Genomic DNA, 15,622 nt, shown 5'->3' with positions numbered 1-15,622 from the left:
CAGGAGTTGGAATGAGGTACAGTCCAAGGCTTCAGTTTTTATCACATATATTTTTAATGGCTAGCATTGGCATGGCTCCAGGGGTAATCCTGCTGGGTTGGGCAGAGGTAAAAGTATAGGATAGGACTTGAGAAAGTGAGTGAGGCTGAGGTGCAAGCATGGCTGCGAAAGGTCACAAGACAGCTTTCACACATTAACTCCTTGTTACCCCATTGTAACAATAAGAGAGTTTATCTGTTCAGTTTATGTTAACTGAAATAACATTCTTAAGTAAATGTCCTTTTGTCATTCTTAAACAACAATGTGCTGTTTCAGCCCTAGGTTGTATAAACAAAGATTTTCTCTTGCAAGAAGAGACATGATAGGAAGAAGCATGATTAAGTGATGTTTTTGTGTTCAAAACACTACTAAGGGATTTTTGATCACATTTTTAAAGTTTAAAGTTGCTTTTATTTTACATAATGGACTGAAAATGTTTCATCTGCTTCAGCTTGGGCAAGGGAAGAGCTCAGTGGCAGAAAATTTTGTACTTGGAAAATACCAGCTCCAATCTTTGGCATTTCAAGTTAAAAGGATCAGGTAAGCTGTGGTGAGCCAGGGTAGACAGTGTTGGGCTAGATTCTAAATTGGAGGACCGGTCCCTATGTTTTGTTCTAGCCTTTTAATAGATTGCATTATATACTTAGCCCACTGTATGGGCTTCTATTATATAGGGTATGGCAGACCAGACTATTTTGAGGATACCTAGATATTTTAGTCCATAGCTATTAGGCTTTCTGCGCATTACATATATATGGATTTGAGACAGGCCATTTAGCAATTATTCCATTTATTAAATAGGTTCCAGATGGCATCCTAGATGGTTCCAGATGGTTGATGTTAGTATCAACCTAGTTGCGTTTTGTACAATTTGTATTAATAAATGACTGTTTGGCACCTGCTTTGTGGTTCATTTCTTTTTTCCTTTTTTTGTCTATCAGGGCAGGGCCATGGGCCAACACCTCTCTCAAATGCAAACCCTCCTGTCCTTCACAAGGTCAGTTACTATGTTTGCAAGACTGCCCTTAACAATAATTCAGTGTTATGTCTGGGTTAATGTAAACCAGGGTTCACTTTTTCCCTAGGATTTGAAACCAGGGTTGGAAGCTTGCTAGCAGCCAAGGGAAGAGCTGGGGGAATATGCATTTAAGAGGAGAGTTGATGGAGGTGGTCACGCTAGGATAGCAAACTTATAGCCCTCCAGATGTTGCTGGACTGCAGGTCCGATCATCTCTGGCAATTGGTCATGCTGGCTGGGACTGATGAAGAGTTGGAAACCAGCAACTGGCGGGACACAGGTTCTCACTTTGTACCTAAGTACAAGCAAAAATTCCATCCAGAGCCCATAAAGTCCTTGGGAAAAGCTCATAGCTCAATGGTGAAGCAACGGCTTTTCATGCAGAACATTACTGGTTCAATCCTGGCATTTCCAATTAAAAGGATCAGCTAACAAATCATGGGGAGGCCTCTGTCCATCAGACTATACTGGGCTAGACATGACAAACCATCTGAACAGTTGTAAGGCAGTTTCCTGTTTTACTAACTAATGATCAGAGAAGGATGAAGAATTCCAGCCCCATTCTACTTCTCTTCCTTTTCCCATTCATTACTGAAGTAAATGTCCTAGCCAGAGCTTTTCTAAACTTGGCCATTCTGTCAAACCAAACCAAGGAGAAAGAACTACTCCACCCCCAACCACGAGTTGCGTTAACGATTTGGGTGGGAAAAGAAGCAATATTTAGCCTTGTCTCTTCTTCCCCCAAGGTTGTCTCCTGTTTTTTTCAAGGGGAAGGGCCAGGGAAGGCAATGGAAACACTGGCTCACCCCCACAACTTCAGGAGAAATGCTGCTCCCCATCAATGTGCTGGTTGTGGCTAGATGATCCAATATCAGGGGCAATAAGCAGTGTCACAGAATGTCAAAGGCAGAACGTCACTTTTTCCCACTGGAATGACAGCCGTTATATGGAATACAGTAATAAGTACATTCAGGGACACTATTGGGGAAGGGGGCTAGTAACCCCAGCTCCTATCTGCACACTCCTGTCCTACATTTATCCCTTGGTCGCACTTAAATGGTGCAGAATGTTAGGAACTGATTTTTATATATCAATTTTACAATTCTAGGGAGCCTACTTATGAATAGCAATGCTTGATGCTGACATGGTCCCAGTTCATACTGTAAGTAAAACAAAGACCCAGAGTTGCTGCCTGAATCTGGCCAAGTGCATATAATTTGACTGGATTACAAGGCTGATGAAAAGCTGGTAGCCCTTCTGATATACAGAGTAGTTGAAAAGGAATAAATGCAAATAATTTGTCTTTAATCTTCTCTACCTCTACCTGTAAGGTTCAAAGTAAAGGGAAAACATCTTCATCCAGTGATACGCTACAAGCTAAAGGAGGATTTCATCACACTGTTACTCTTCTGACATATTCTTTAATCTCACTTCCATAGGTTCCGCCAAACACACCCATAAATCACAGAGACTGCCCCAATCTCTGTGCTGTTCACTGCCAGTCCAGAAGGCAGGGCAGTATCTAGTAAGGGCAGTGTAGTCCAAAACTGATATAATGACCCATGTTTGGGATTTATGCTTTAATGGGGGAGGAGGGGGAAATCCCATGTACAGAATGTTAAAGAAAGAAGGGAAGGGAGAGTTGAAAAGGGCATAGGATGACAGTTGGATGGTGGAAACCTTTTGTCAGTTGACAGTTGCGAGAGCACAGAGGGAATTAGCCATTTAGGAATGGGTTTAGGAGTTATAAATGCTGTCTGTTGGACACCTATCACAATACACCTACATGCCATGATTAGCAAAGTATGATTGTGATGCACAAGCCAGATGTACCTCTTCTCTTTGAAACCATTTCCTCCACTTCTAGTTTAACACTAACATCACTGTGGCTGCAATCCCATACACACATGCTTGCAATGAAGCTCCTATGAACTCAGTAAGGATTCCTTTCTCAAACACACACACATAGGATTGCTCTGAAAGTCAGCGGGGGGGGGGGGAAAGCTGCAGTCTAGATGTAATGTTCAAGAGCTATATTAATGTAGCGCAAAACAGGCAGCAGGGGAATCTATTCTAGTTCAAAACTCTTAAAAGAATACAATATTCAATGTGATAAGCCTACAATCTCTCTTTTTGAAACATGCTTTTTTTTAACTGTGTGCCTCAGTCTAGGGGACCCATGGTAGCAGAATGTTATTCTGATGGTAATTTTTCTGCAGGAATTCAAATTCATACATGATCCACAGTGAACCTTTATATGTACCTTTGGGTGTGAGGGAAACTTAAGTTGTTAATAGCCTTATCTATGAAGAATACACTTCCAATTAGAACAGCTTAATATTCACCAGGAAAATACATTAATTTACTTGGCAGTGCTTCTTAACCAAAATTTGTAACTTCATTCCATTTTACGCATAGCACAACTTTGAGTCAAATCATAGGTGGAGTCATGGCTTGATGCTCTACTTTGTGATTTGGACAAGTAATTTTTTGTTAAAAGGGAATATACTGCTTTTGATGTCAATCCAAACATCACAAGGATTATTGTGTCTGCTCACATGTAGTCTGCATGCACATATTGAATGATAAGCTACGGCAGCCTTTCCCAACCAGTGTGCCTCCAGATGTTGTTGGACCACAACTCCCATCAGCCTCAGCCAGCATTGCCAATGGTCAGGAAGATGGGAGTTGTGGTCCAACAACTTCTGGAGGCACACTGGTTGGGAAAGGCTGAGCTAGGGTGTCTATTCATGAACAGATCTGCTGGGAGAAAGAGCAGGCTACAGTCCTTCCTGTCAATAGTTGGACATCCAAAGTCGGACATCAAATATGATGCTATAGCAGCCTTCACCAACCTGGTTCCATCCAGATATTTTATTCTTCACACAGTGCATAGTTAAACTATGGAATTTGCTTCCACAAAAGGCAGTGATGGCCACCAAGTGTTTTAATTAGGTATTGATCTGTTTTAATTTTTTAAGTTAGTAGCTCTTTTAATTGTTCTAAATATGTTTTAATAACTTGCTTTTAACTGTTTTATTGATCATTCTAATGTTATTCTTAAACAACTTACACATTTACATTGAAGTGGTATATAAATTTTGTTAAATAAAAAAATTAACTTGGATGGCTTTAAAAATGATTAGATACATTTATAGAGGATAAACTATCAATGTCTACTAACCACGATAACTATGCTCTGTCTCCACAGTTAGAGGCAGTATGCTTCTGAATACCAGTTGCTGGAAACTGCAATGGGGAGAGTGCTCTTGCACGTGGGTCCTACTTGTGAACTTCCCATAGGCATCCAGTTGAGAATAAGTTGGTGGACTAGATGGGCCACTGGCCTGATCCAGCAGGCTCTGTTTATGTTCTTATGGACTATTATGCATTAGGTTGGCTGGGGCTGTTAAAATTTCCAGAAAGTTTTCTGGAAACTCTAAAATGTTGAAACTGCCAAGTTCACCTAATATTTATTTGCAACTGGCACCCATTCCTTGTTACTAATGAACTGGATTTTTTTCTGCAGAAAAAAAATAAAACACTGGAAAAATTTCCAGAAAAAAAAATGGTTTTGGAAAATTTTCACACATCACTACTACTGAGAGACCAACTCCTTTTGGTTCCTTTTTTCCATGAACTGTTTCCATTATGGCTGGTCATTATACCAACTTTGTAATTTTAAGGCCTGGTGTCTTGAGTTTGATTTCTTCCTCTTGCATCCCCATCCCTTTTCTCTAGATTTCAAGCATGACTACGGTATCTTGTTTTTTATTGATCAATAAGACACTGTGGGTGCCTTTTTGGCTGAAGGGTAGGGTACAAAATACCTTACATAAATAAGTAAAAAAATCTCTGTTCCTAGCAAGTTTAAATTGCACAATTAAAAAGAGTAGGAGCAAAATGTTCCAGGAAGAGACGAAGGAGAGACAGCACGTTCCTCCTCCTCCTCCTAGAAAAGGACTGACTGGTGTGCATGGCCTTAGATTTTTCCTTACATACTGGCATAGCTATCTAAGTGAAATCCATGGAAGAATATAATTGAGTGCTACTAATATACTTTGCTGTATCAAATTTTCTAATATCAACATACTACTGTTAACTACTACTACTGTTAACATAGTAAGGCCAAATTGATAAGCATTCCTTTAATGTGACCGAAAAAGCACACATCCTTTTTTTCAAACTGGCCAATTAGAGAAGTGGTCCCCAAGAAAGAACTCAAACAAGGAGTTTGCATGCATGCTGTTAACAATTTTCAGTTACAGTGGACTGACACTGTCATATACCAAAAGCAACTGTACTGTATATATCAATGTCTCTCTATTGCCAATACTGGGTATGCTCCAGTTAAAGGGTATGCTTTATTTATTTGATTTATATCCCACCCTTCCTCCCAGCAGGAGCCCAGGGCGACAGGCTTTAAAGGCCCAATTATTTATGCCCAGTTTAAATCAATGGAATTTTAAAGTGTATACCCTTAGCTGCCTTGTATCCTACAAGCTTTATGGTTCCATTAATAAGAAAAAGTATAAATTTGTAATTAAGAGGTGTGTAGATATACCTCAATGCAGAAATAAGGATTGTTTGAGTGTAAGTTGGACATTAGGAAAAGACTAGCAAAGCAACTTTGAGCCAAAGATATGGGTGAAATGCTAAGCCTAAGTTAAAGAGGTAAAAAAAATGACTCTGAGTTAAAGGGGTCAAATGAGAAAAGGAGTTAAAACCTAATTAGTAGAACTGGAGGTGGGGGACAATTAGGAAAATCCAATTAAGACACTGAAATGTTCAGCAACAGAGCATGTACATAGTTATAAAACATTTCAGTGCTGCCTCTACATTTATTTGTTCTACATACAATTAAATAATGGTTTCAAAGGCCATGGAAATCCATTTAATCAATTGTTAGATACAAAGAACTGTAGAGGTATAACTGGAATTAATGCATACTTGGTGCTGTTCCTCGACAACCCCTTATTTTCAAGATAGGATGCTGCTTTCAACAATGAAAGTTGGATGAGAAGAGGAGGAAGGTTTTTCCTGCTACAGCACCAACTGTTCTAGGAAAGCAAGGGGCAAAGCTATCCTCATGTATGCTAAAGAGAGGTTTAACAGTGTACATGAATAGCATCAAGTCACCAGCATTTTCATTCTGCTCTGCAAGTACAGTGACACGAATACTTTTTGACATTTGCCCTAGGGTAATTTCTAGTTCCCCTAAGCTTAGGTTGAGGTTATTCATTTCTCTTGAAATAGCCCTTAGACACTACTTAGAAATAGGTTTTTGGTTACTTAGGAATAAACCCAGCAGTTACCTCTTAGTACATCAGATAAGAAGCAAAGAATGCATAAATCTTGTGCCTCTCAATAAAAGAATAGTTCCTAAGAGTTCTTCCTGCTTAACTAAGGATTTAATATTGGCCACCCTTACAGGACCTCAAACTTTCCAGACCTCGATGAGGAACAAGTGTTCTGCCAGCCAAATTCAGTGCCTGAGAGCATTTTTGGGCTGCTTGGGACAATTAGTACTCCAGCTTTCATTTTACTGAAAACTCGTAAAGGTGGTAAAAATATGAAGATAATGTATCCTACATAAAGATTACAAACCAGGTAAAAGGATGTTCATATTTATTGTTTTCATAATTTCTGGGAAAAGTACTTTCATGATCATTCAGACATATCCCCCTTGGAACAAACAAGAGCAGTAGACTATTGCAGGATTAAATACTTATTAGCTCTATCTTGGCATCTATACAGGTGATATCCCAAAAATAATAATATAAAAAATGCACAATAGCAACACACTCAAATTTCATGTTTGTAACTTAATGGTAGGTTCTGAAGAAGTGCCCAGTCTCAGGTATTGACTACAATCTGATCGGGAGGTATGCTTCTTCCAGATATGTCTTTGGTAGTATCCCTGCATGTATGCTCATACACCTAATGTGGGAGCTGGGTAATCGTAACTATTACACAGCAGTTTTCATGATCTTAGAGAGTAGAGAATTACAGAAGCCTCTCTATACCGCCCTCAGAATTCTCCCCAAGCCACACCTGTCACCAGCCTGGTCCAGCCCTCCAAGAGTGCTTTTGCCTGGCTGACATGTGTCTTTGAACTGTGACAGTGCCTCATTTGCCAGGATGTAGAAATGGGTGGTAGTGTATGTGTAGAATCCACTTGCATTTTGCATGGCTGGAATGCAGCTTAATGTACAAAGGTAAGAGTTGTATCTATTACCCCACCCACCAACCCCTGGTGTGTGATGCCCCCTCCAGAAGGTAACTCGTGTAGGAAGGGGGCCCTTGGTCTGAAAAAGGTTCCCAACTTTGATCTTAGAGGATGAAGGAATGCACTTACAGTCACAGAACTTGCTGCACAGCAACCATCATGATTATGCAGCTCAGTTACTTCCATATGTACAAGTACAGAGATTCTGAGACAACTTGCATACAGAAGAAACTTAACTTCTCCGAAACTGCTGTCTAAGGCAATGAAAGAAAGCCTACTTTATGGTACTGAAACGAGCTACATGGAAAAAATGTGCTGTTTTTCAAATATGCAGAAAACTTAACTCATTAAGAATTCCAGCTTTCATTTTATTGCAGAAACTTGAAAACCAGGGCATTACATATCCTGTAAGGATTAGAAACAAAGTAAAAAGATGTTCACATTATGTTTTTACATTAGCTCTGAAAGAATACTTTATCTGCAGCTACATCAAAATGAATAGCAATTGCCAGGATATCCACGGATACTAATAATACGGAATTATTCCCACCCTACCCCCAATGAATGCAAGTCTAATGAAAGTTCTTTGGAAACAAGTGTGGGTGCTTTCACCAGGAAATGTATGGTCCTATGTATGTTTTACAGATAAACAAGTCTGAGTTCAATAGACCTACTTCCAAGTAATAACTTTGCAAGCTTAGACGATTAGCATGATTACAGTATGTAGAACCATAAGCCCTGTTAAAAAGAACTGACAAGAGCAGCAATTTTGTCCATTTCAGGGAACCCTAAGGATTCTTAAGATCTTGAGGGTTTTCTCAATGAGATAGCAAAAACAGCTTATCAGCATTACTAATCTTCCTTTGTGTTATGCTGCTACAGTCCAGTGGTTCTCAAATTATGGGACAGCTCACATTTGGTGATGTGGGACACCTGGAAGAAATATTAAAATTTCCAGAGACAAGTTAGATCCTGAGGCAGGTGAAGCCTTTCTTCTATCACCAGCCAAGAATAAAGTGAGCTGAATGCCCTTTAGCAGAGGACCCTTATTGATTCATATTTGCTTTGTGGGATGACTGCTCCCTCACTTCTTTTCATCATTCCAACTTGAACTGGAAACAGATGCTACTTTGTTCTAAATATTTTCCTCCATGTAGTTTTATAAATATCAGATATGTTTTGTTGTATTTCTCTTTATAATGGTAGTTCTGGATAAGGTCCCCCATCCAGATTTTTCCATCTTGCATATAATGATGTATATGCTTGTAGCATCGGATTGCATATACATTATTGTATGCAAGATTCTCTCCACATTAAGCCATAGAACAGAGGGGGCATGGTCCTGAAGGCAGAGTGGGGGCAGAGGAAAGCTTGAAAAACACCAAATCTGGGTGCACTCAATAATACACAGGGGCACTCTAGCGGACAGGTCAACGTTGAAAGGATTTCCAGAAAGCTGAAAACTACTGACTACAGAACTGATCCTCAGCAACCTACAAGGGGATCACACCAATGGCATAACTAGGCTTTTTTGTTCACCTTTGGTTCAGAGGAGAAAGACTGAACTAAACTACGCATGCATTGCATTTGGATGAATCCTGAAATGAAGTGGGGTGCCTTGGAAGGATTTTGGACTTGTCAGAGGTGAAATGCGATCTGTAGGAGGTGGTGTGAATCAAAGCATGGATCCCTGAAGCACTCTGTGGCACACTAGCAATCCAGACTAGAAGACAAAGCAGTCAAAATATATGTAGGTCAGGTTTTCCAGTATTAGTTTGAGCCAACAATTGTTATGCATGAGTAAAGTGCTACATTTAATAATTACTTCAAACACCTTTAGACTGTCTAGAAAGCATGGAAGCATTAACCAGCAAAGTAAAATGTGACAAAATAAATGTAAGATGAAAGAAGGGCCACATTCATTTCAAAGACCAGATAACCCCCAGTGGTCCATTATAGTCCTGCAGCTGCACTAGGAAAAACTGCTGCATTGTAATATTGGTTCTTGTTTTCTGCAGTAATGCCTCCTATTTGAGAATAAAACACTCAAAAAATGATTTATTCTTCAAAGGCTTTTTTAGTTCCAGTAAGAACTTTTCCTAGCATAAGGACAGTCTTAAAAGCCAACTCAGCTTGCAAAAGAGGCGATCCAACAAAACACAGTATTCTGAAACAGCCATCCTGTGAAGAGACACATACAGAACTAGGCCATGTGAAAGATCTTCAGCTACCAGATACTGGCAAACAAGATCTTTGAAAATTTGATAGGTAAAGGGTGATTAGAGTAAAATGCTTGCTAGGACAGCACATAATCCAGTTCCCCATGGATCTCATCAAGGAGCAATTGAAAACAAATGAATTACTTCACATTGAGAGGAATACTGTTGTTGAATGCATCCTGGGTGTACAGTGCTTGGATTGTAAACATCCCCTACCAAAGCAAAGCGAAATTACACATATAGTAGGGCCCCGCTTCCCGGCTTTCCGCTAATGCGGCGGCTTTCAATCCCCATTTTAAAGCCAATTATGCCGCTTTTGCGGCATTTTTGCACGACACGCCCCATTATACTCTATGGTGTTCTGCTTTACGGCAGGGGTCGGGAACGGAACCTGCCATATAAGCGGGGCCCGCTTGTATAAAGGATTCATGGAGATAATCCTCAAGACATGCCTACTGGATAGAAGAAGAGAAGAACCATATTGGCTGAAGCTAAGAAAAAGTAATTCCTTCCTCTTTGTTCAAGACTGCAAGAAGTTCAGATACCACGGATGGATACAGACAAGCTCCCCCCCATTCGGTTATGCTGTATTTAAGTTCTTTAGAAGCTTGACACAGCATTCTATCATGGAGGTATGGGACTGAAAAAGACTACTGCAGTTGATATGGGAGGGAAAGGAGAACGTTTTTTAAAAAGAAATGCCAGTGATTGTACTTCTTTCATTTCATGGTTGTTAGATCTGTTTATAGTTTTTTCTATAGACCCATGTATACAGTGGCCAATTGAGGATAATACTTCATGTGTTCTATCCAATGATGGCTCAGCCTTAGTGGAAATGCTTCTGATCACAAGTTGGTTTTTACTTACCCCACCCCCTATTTAAGGGGAAGGGCCACAGCCCAGTAGTAGGGCATCTGCCTCGTATGCAGAAGATCCCAGGTTTAATCTGCTGAATTTCCAGGAAGGGTTGCGAGAGACCTTTGTCTGAAACCTTGGAGAGCAGCTTTCCGTCAGTGTGGCCAGTAAGGAGCTAGATGGACTAATGGTCTGACTCTCTATAAGGCAACTTTCTATTCCACTGCAGCCCTCTGCATCATATCCTGTTCTGTTTCAGAGGGACCCCAACTATGAGGAGCAGCTTTTCAGAAAGGCTTGTTGAAAATCATGTGCCCTGACTTGCATGGGCTTTCCAATAAAAGATAAAGTCATCACTGGTATCTATGTAAGTGGGCTCTAGTTCCTGAAGAGTATGCTGGTTTTTAAATTCTGCAAAGACTTTTGTGTTTTTAAAATAGCAGACCTTTTTGTTAAATACGCAAGTTAAAATTATTTCCCCTCTAGAAGTATATTAAATAGCTGCAATTCGGTTATAGTTTGAAAAACCTAATAAAGTACATGCAAGCAAATGATAATTTTTATATTTTAAAAAGGAAGGAAAAACCAAGTGGTTAATAAAAGATATAAAGCATGTTATTGAGAGCAAACAGAAACATTGCTTGACTGAAAGCTAACAGGAACTTTAGGGGAGGTAAACATCAGAGGGAATTCTAGATTGAAATCACCACTTAACGTGAGGAAACTCACTTTTCAGCATGGCCAAGAATGTTATCTACAATGGTATTCGTAAGTGTGATGCAATCCTCTACATTCTCATGAAGTAGTATCAGCATCACTTTGAGTGTTTTCAACATCAAGTAGAATTTTCTGAAAGTTAGTATGTATTGTTGCAAAATTTAGCCATTCCACTTTGTAGTCTATTCTGTCATACATCCTACATTAATATCACCAAAATGTCTCAAAAACTTTAAACCCAAGCTCAAAATCCACCTTATGAAAAAGTCCTAGACCCAAATCAAAACTGAAATGAAGCTTAAGTACATGTTGACATTATTTGCTTGCAGTCATGCCATTTCTCCCCTCCCCAGGTTTACTACCTTTGCGTTAGCTTGAAAGTGTCCTCTCTTTTATGTTACTTTGCCAAATGCCCTGCAAACCAATGCTATAATAAACTATGTGTATTAACCTAGTTATTGTTAATAATGTCAGAAGGGCCTGATCTAACACACCTCTCCTTTTAAGCATTGTGACTATGCATTACAGTACTGAGCAAATGAACTGCAAAACAGTGAAACTGGACCACCAGGATTAAATCCTGTGTTTAGGAAGCAGATGGGCTTTCACAGTATCAATCTAGGCACAGAGCTGACAGGAAAACAAATTGTTCAAGAATACAGTTTTGATCCAAAATATTTTATTAAAAAGAAACTTGGAAGGCCTTGCAACCTCAAAGCACTTATCAAGTACAACTTTAAAGCTGTACTTTTAATAATAAAATAATAACAAGGTTCTCTTCCCCAGCTTTTTAAAGTGAAGTCCTGCCAAATCACCCTGTAATCTATCTGGCTGTGAGGAGCAATACTAGACCCAGAGGGTTGATTTTGCGGCTATGGGTACAAACATCTACCAGCAGCATGGATGGCTGGGTTGCCCTGCCTAGAGAGGAGCGGGAAAACTAACGCGTCTGCTACAGGGCGCAGGAGTTCCTTAGAGGCTGAGAGAAGAGTTAAAAAAAAGCGCGGGGGTTTTTTGGCATCAGATCAATATTTACTTTCCACAAACGGAGGCTGCAGAAAAAAAAGTGGGGGGTCAACACCATTCAATTCTACCCTCGGCCCCAACGAGGGGGGGCAAGAGTTTGAGGAGGGGGGATCCGTTTATAGACACTGCTCAATTAAGGGAGAGAGAAAGGAGCAAGAGTTTCCCTCGTTTTCGTTGGGCACCTATAAAGGAGCTACCCAGAGTTACACCGCCGGAGTGTCTGTTGCAGGCAGTGATCCATTTTTATTTTCGCGCGCGTTCCGCATCAAGACTAAGGCCAGGAACCCACAGGAGAGATGGGGAGGGCTACTTCAGATGGAAAAAGGAGTGGGAATAGGAGCACGGAGACACCGGAGGGAGCTCGCCTGAGGCCTTTTCCCTCTTCCAACAGCGGAGGAAGAGAGAAGGGAGCCTGCTATTGCACCACCACTCAGTTTCTTTCAGTCCAGGGTGGTAGCCCAGTTGTCTCCTCCCCGCGGTGGAAGCGCGGCGACCGTGGCGGCACCAGCACAGCCGTTCTTTCCGCCGCCTGCTTTGCCCGGCCGCCGCCGACAATCTCCATCCGCCATTATTCTTTGTTCGTTACGCGGGGCCCGCCGTGGCGGTTGCGGCCGGGTTCGGCGAGGCGACGGCAATACTGACAAGGGGAGGTGGGAAATATATGCGACAGGGGGGAGTCAGAGAGGAGGCCCCATCTTGACTTAAAAAGAAAAGGGGAGAAAAAGAGAGGAAGCGGGCGCCCCTCCTGCTGAGCGAGGCCAGGCCCAAGCCGAACCTCGGTTCTCTCTCCCCCTCCCGGCCTCCAAGCTCCCCTCGATCGCCTTCTTCCCACCAACACCCGCCCGCCAAACAACTCCGCCTCAACGGCGGCCGCTGGTGCTGCTGGCCCCGCCGCCGCCGCCCCTCCCTGTTTTTCTTCTGTTGGTCTTTCTCTCCTTCCTTCTCTCTGCTTTTCTTTGCTTTTCTCCTCTTACCGGCTACAGGCTGCTCCGTCACTGCTTTCGTTCGCGCCTAGGCTCTCGCCGCAGTTTTATTCTCTCCCCCACGTAACACACCGCGTCAAACTACACCTCCGCCGCGTCACTCACATAACACACACACGCTCTCTCAGGCTCTCCCAGCCCCGGCGACAGGCAAGCAGCAGCGGCCGACTGAGGGGGAGAGAGAGGAGCCAGCCAGGGAGCAAGCGCCGCCGAGCATGCCTCGGCTCTCCTCCCTCTCTCTGCCCCCCCTGAACAGCCAGCGCACACCCCCTCCCTTTCTTAGACACACGGAAACAGCCGAACGGCCACCGCGGAAAAGCCCGAAGACGGGTGCTCGATGGCGGCGGAAACGAAGGACCAACCGAGTGAAAGCAAGCGACGGAAGTAGGGGAAAAGCCATAGATGGGAAAAGCGACTCAATTGCTCACGGCGGAACTAATACGAAAAAAAAAAAGCGAGAGCATGCTTTAGCGGCCCAGCTCTCTGCCAACTGAAGGCAAAAAGATTCATTTTATTTTTTAGGGGAGGAGCAATACCAAGGAGGGGAATGCACTACGCGAATTATAGCCCCACGCAGATACTTTCCTCACAGGTATAAATAAACCTTGGTTTCCCATCCTCCCCCTTTCAGGTAATGGAAGCACTCGTCATCGTTCAGCGGCGAAAACTCCCGAACATGAGCGAACAAAACCGACAGCGAGAACGAAGAAAGATAAAGAGAACAAGCGAATAACACGTCGCTCGGCTCTTCAGCTGGCTGCACTTCACGGAAAGAGCCGAAGTTGTTTTTGTAATTCGCGGCTGGGGGAGGGGGCGTGAATACGAAGAGGAGAAATGTGAAGAAAATCTGAGGCGTCGTAACAACAAGCCAGGGCTTGAGACTGACCTAAAGTCAATTCTCCTTCTGTCTCCATTGATGCTGTAAAACACATTTTTGTTGCGCCGCCCGCCCACCTGAACGAGAGTGGTGCTCTGTTCCCTGGAGATGTAGTAAAGACAATGACTTATACATCATGTCTATACTAAAAAGAAAAAAATAGTCGTTTCGCTCAGGAAACACAGAAACATAATATTCATGGCCTTTATTCTAATTTTTTATGGTGACTATGTAAAGAAAATGGGTTCCGGGCTAGATAATGGCCCAGTCACTGCTGGTATGGTCAGAATCCAAAACTGGGCCAGCTAGGCCATTTGTCAACCCTCAACTTCACCTTTCCATCTCCCTACCTGTCAGCACCATCTGATTGGCCACTGAGAACATAATGCTGGATTAGATGGGCCTTTGGCCTAACCCAAAATTCTCAAGTGCAGTCACTCTTCAGAACAACCCCATAACTGCCCCTTCATATACAACAAAAAAGGAAGAGCAACAAGATTGCAAGGGGCAATGAAGCATGGGTAACATGAAGACCTGTAGTATTTGCAGGTTGGAAACAGTCTTTCATCTACTACTACTACTACTACTACTATTACTACTGTGCCTATGAACCAGTGTTCACCAACACCACCTCCCCCTTTGGGATGTATTAGTAATAGTGCAATCCTTACCAAATCTACTAAGCCCCACCGAACTCAGTGGGGCTTGTTCCCTGATAAATGGGGTTAGGATTGCAGCCTAAAATTGTAAGAGCTAGCTGCTGGTGGTGGTGCTGGCTTCAGACTACGACCTCAATTTAGCAAGCAATTTTCATCAGAGCTTGGGTGGACACTAGGCAGGTAGTGTGTGTACATACATGTTTTTGATGAGGTTATTGCCACAAATGATTCCTAGGTAAGATATTTGGATTCAAAATCCTAACTTTTTGGGGAGGGGAATAGTGAATGATATGGGTGGTGGTGGCTGGTAACATTTTGACTTGGTAGGGGCTGCAATTTTAAACCTTGCTGTTTTCATCACAATAGGAAAGTATGCCATTACACGTATATGCAGAGTGCCACTGACTCCTTACTTGAAAAAGTATAAATTGTTCTCTACATAAAATAGCTTCCATGTAAGAGGGCCCAAGTATGATTTTCAGACTCTGTATCCCTTATTTAGAAATTAATCCATGACATAAATTTTTGAATTCGTGTATTGATTATAGCTACACATCTATTGCCAAAAAAACTAAACACATTTTTTAAAAAATGTGAGGAACCCTTGCTTCCAGTTGCATGCAGTCTCCCCTTCCCCTGCAAAAAATAAAAAAACACTTGTCATGATCCAAAACACTTTTTTCTTCAAATTAAAAGAACAAACTATTCTAACCAATAGACAAAAATACTGTTTCATTTGAGGCAGGGCACATGAGAGCACAGCAGAAAATAATTGCAATGCATGGCTTTGTCCTGAAAATGTGAAGTAATAATCTCGTTCATGTGCATCACACCTGACTAATCATAAGCAGCCTTTGTTGTGTCTGAGATTATGGAGAATGTCTTCCAGGTTTGGGGAAGGACGTAGAGTCATATCCAGACAGTCATAGAGCCCAAACATTTCATTTTAGAAATTCAGGGACAAAACCCACAGCAAGCTAGAAATAATAGTAATGTGCCT

The 15,622-nt window shown here is 41.9% G+C and overlaps 1 protein-coding gene and 1 long non-coding RNA gene across 7 annotated transcripts in view; one reads left to right on the top strand and one right to left on the bottom strand.

The window, feature by feature from the left end:
* The window catches only part of CREB1 (cAMP responsive element binding protein 1), a 35,954-nt gene extending 22,541 nt beyond the window's left edge, over positions 1 to 13,413 (bottom strand). Inside the window, exons 1-2 of one of the 6 annotated variants that reach the window (XM_061607805.1) lie at positions 13,078 to 13,412; positions 7,631 to 7,691 (exon numbers count right to left, since the gene is read on the bottom strand). The gene's annotated coding sequence lies outside the window, so the exon portion shown is untranslated. Of the gene's footprint in view, positions 1 to 7,415; positions 7,606 to 7,630; positions 7,692 to 13,077 lie in introns of those variants that run through there. The other 5 variants (XM_061607808.1, XM_061607803.1, XM_061607804.1 and 2 more) reach the window with 5 other exon arrangements.
* Positions 12,418 to 15,018, top strand: LOC133376198 (uncharacterized). Its single transcript, XR_009760426.1, has 2 exons — positions 12,418 to 13,470; positions 13,718 to 15,018. It is a non-coding gene; the product is annotated as an uncharacterized LOC133376198 (long non-coding RNA).
* Positions 15,019 to 15,622: the final 604 nt, after the last annotated feature.

Source organism: Rhineura floridana, chromosome 2, assembly GCF_030035675.1.
Source record: "Rhineura floridana isolate rRhiFlo1 chromosome 2, rRhiFlo1.hap2, whole genome shotgun sequence".
Lineage (NCBI taxonomy): Eukaryota > Metazoa > Chordata > Lepidosauria > Squamata > Rhineuridae > Rhineura > Rhineura floridana.
This window is presented reverse-complemented; position numbering and strand designations above follow the sequence as displayed.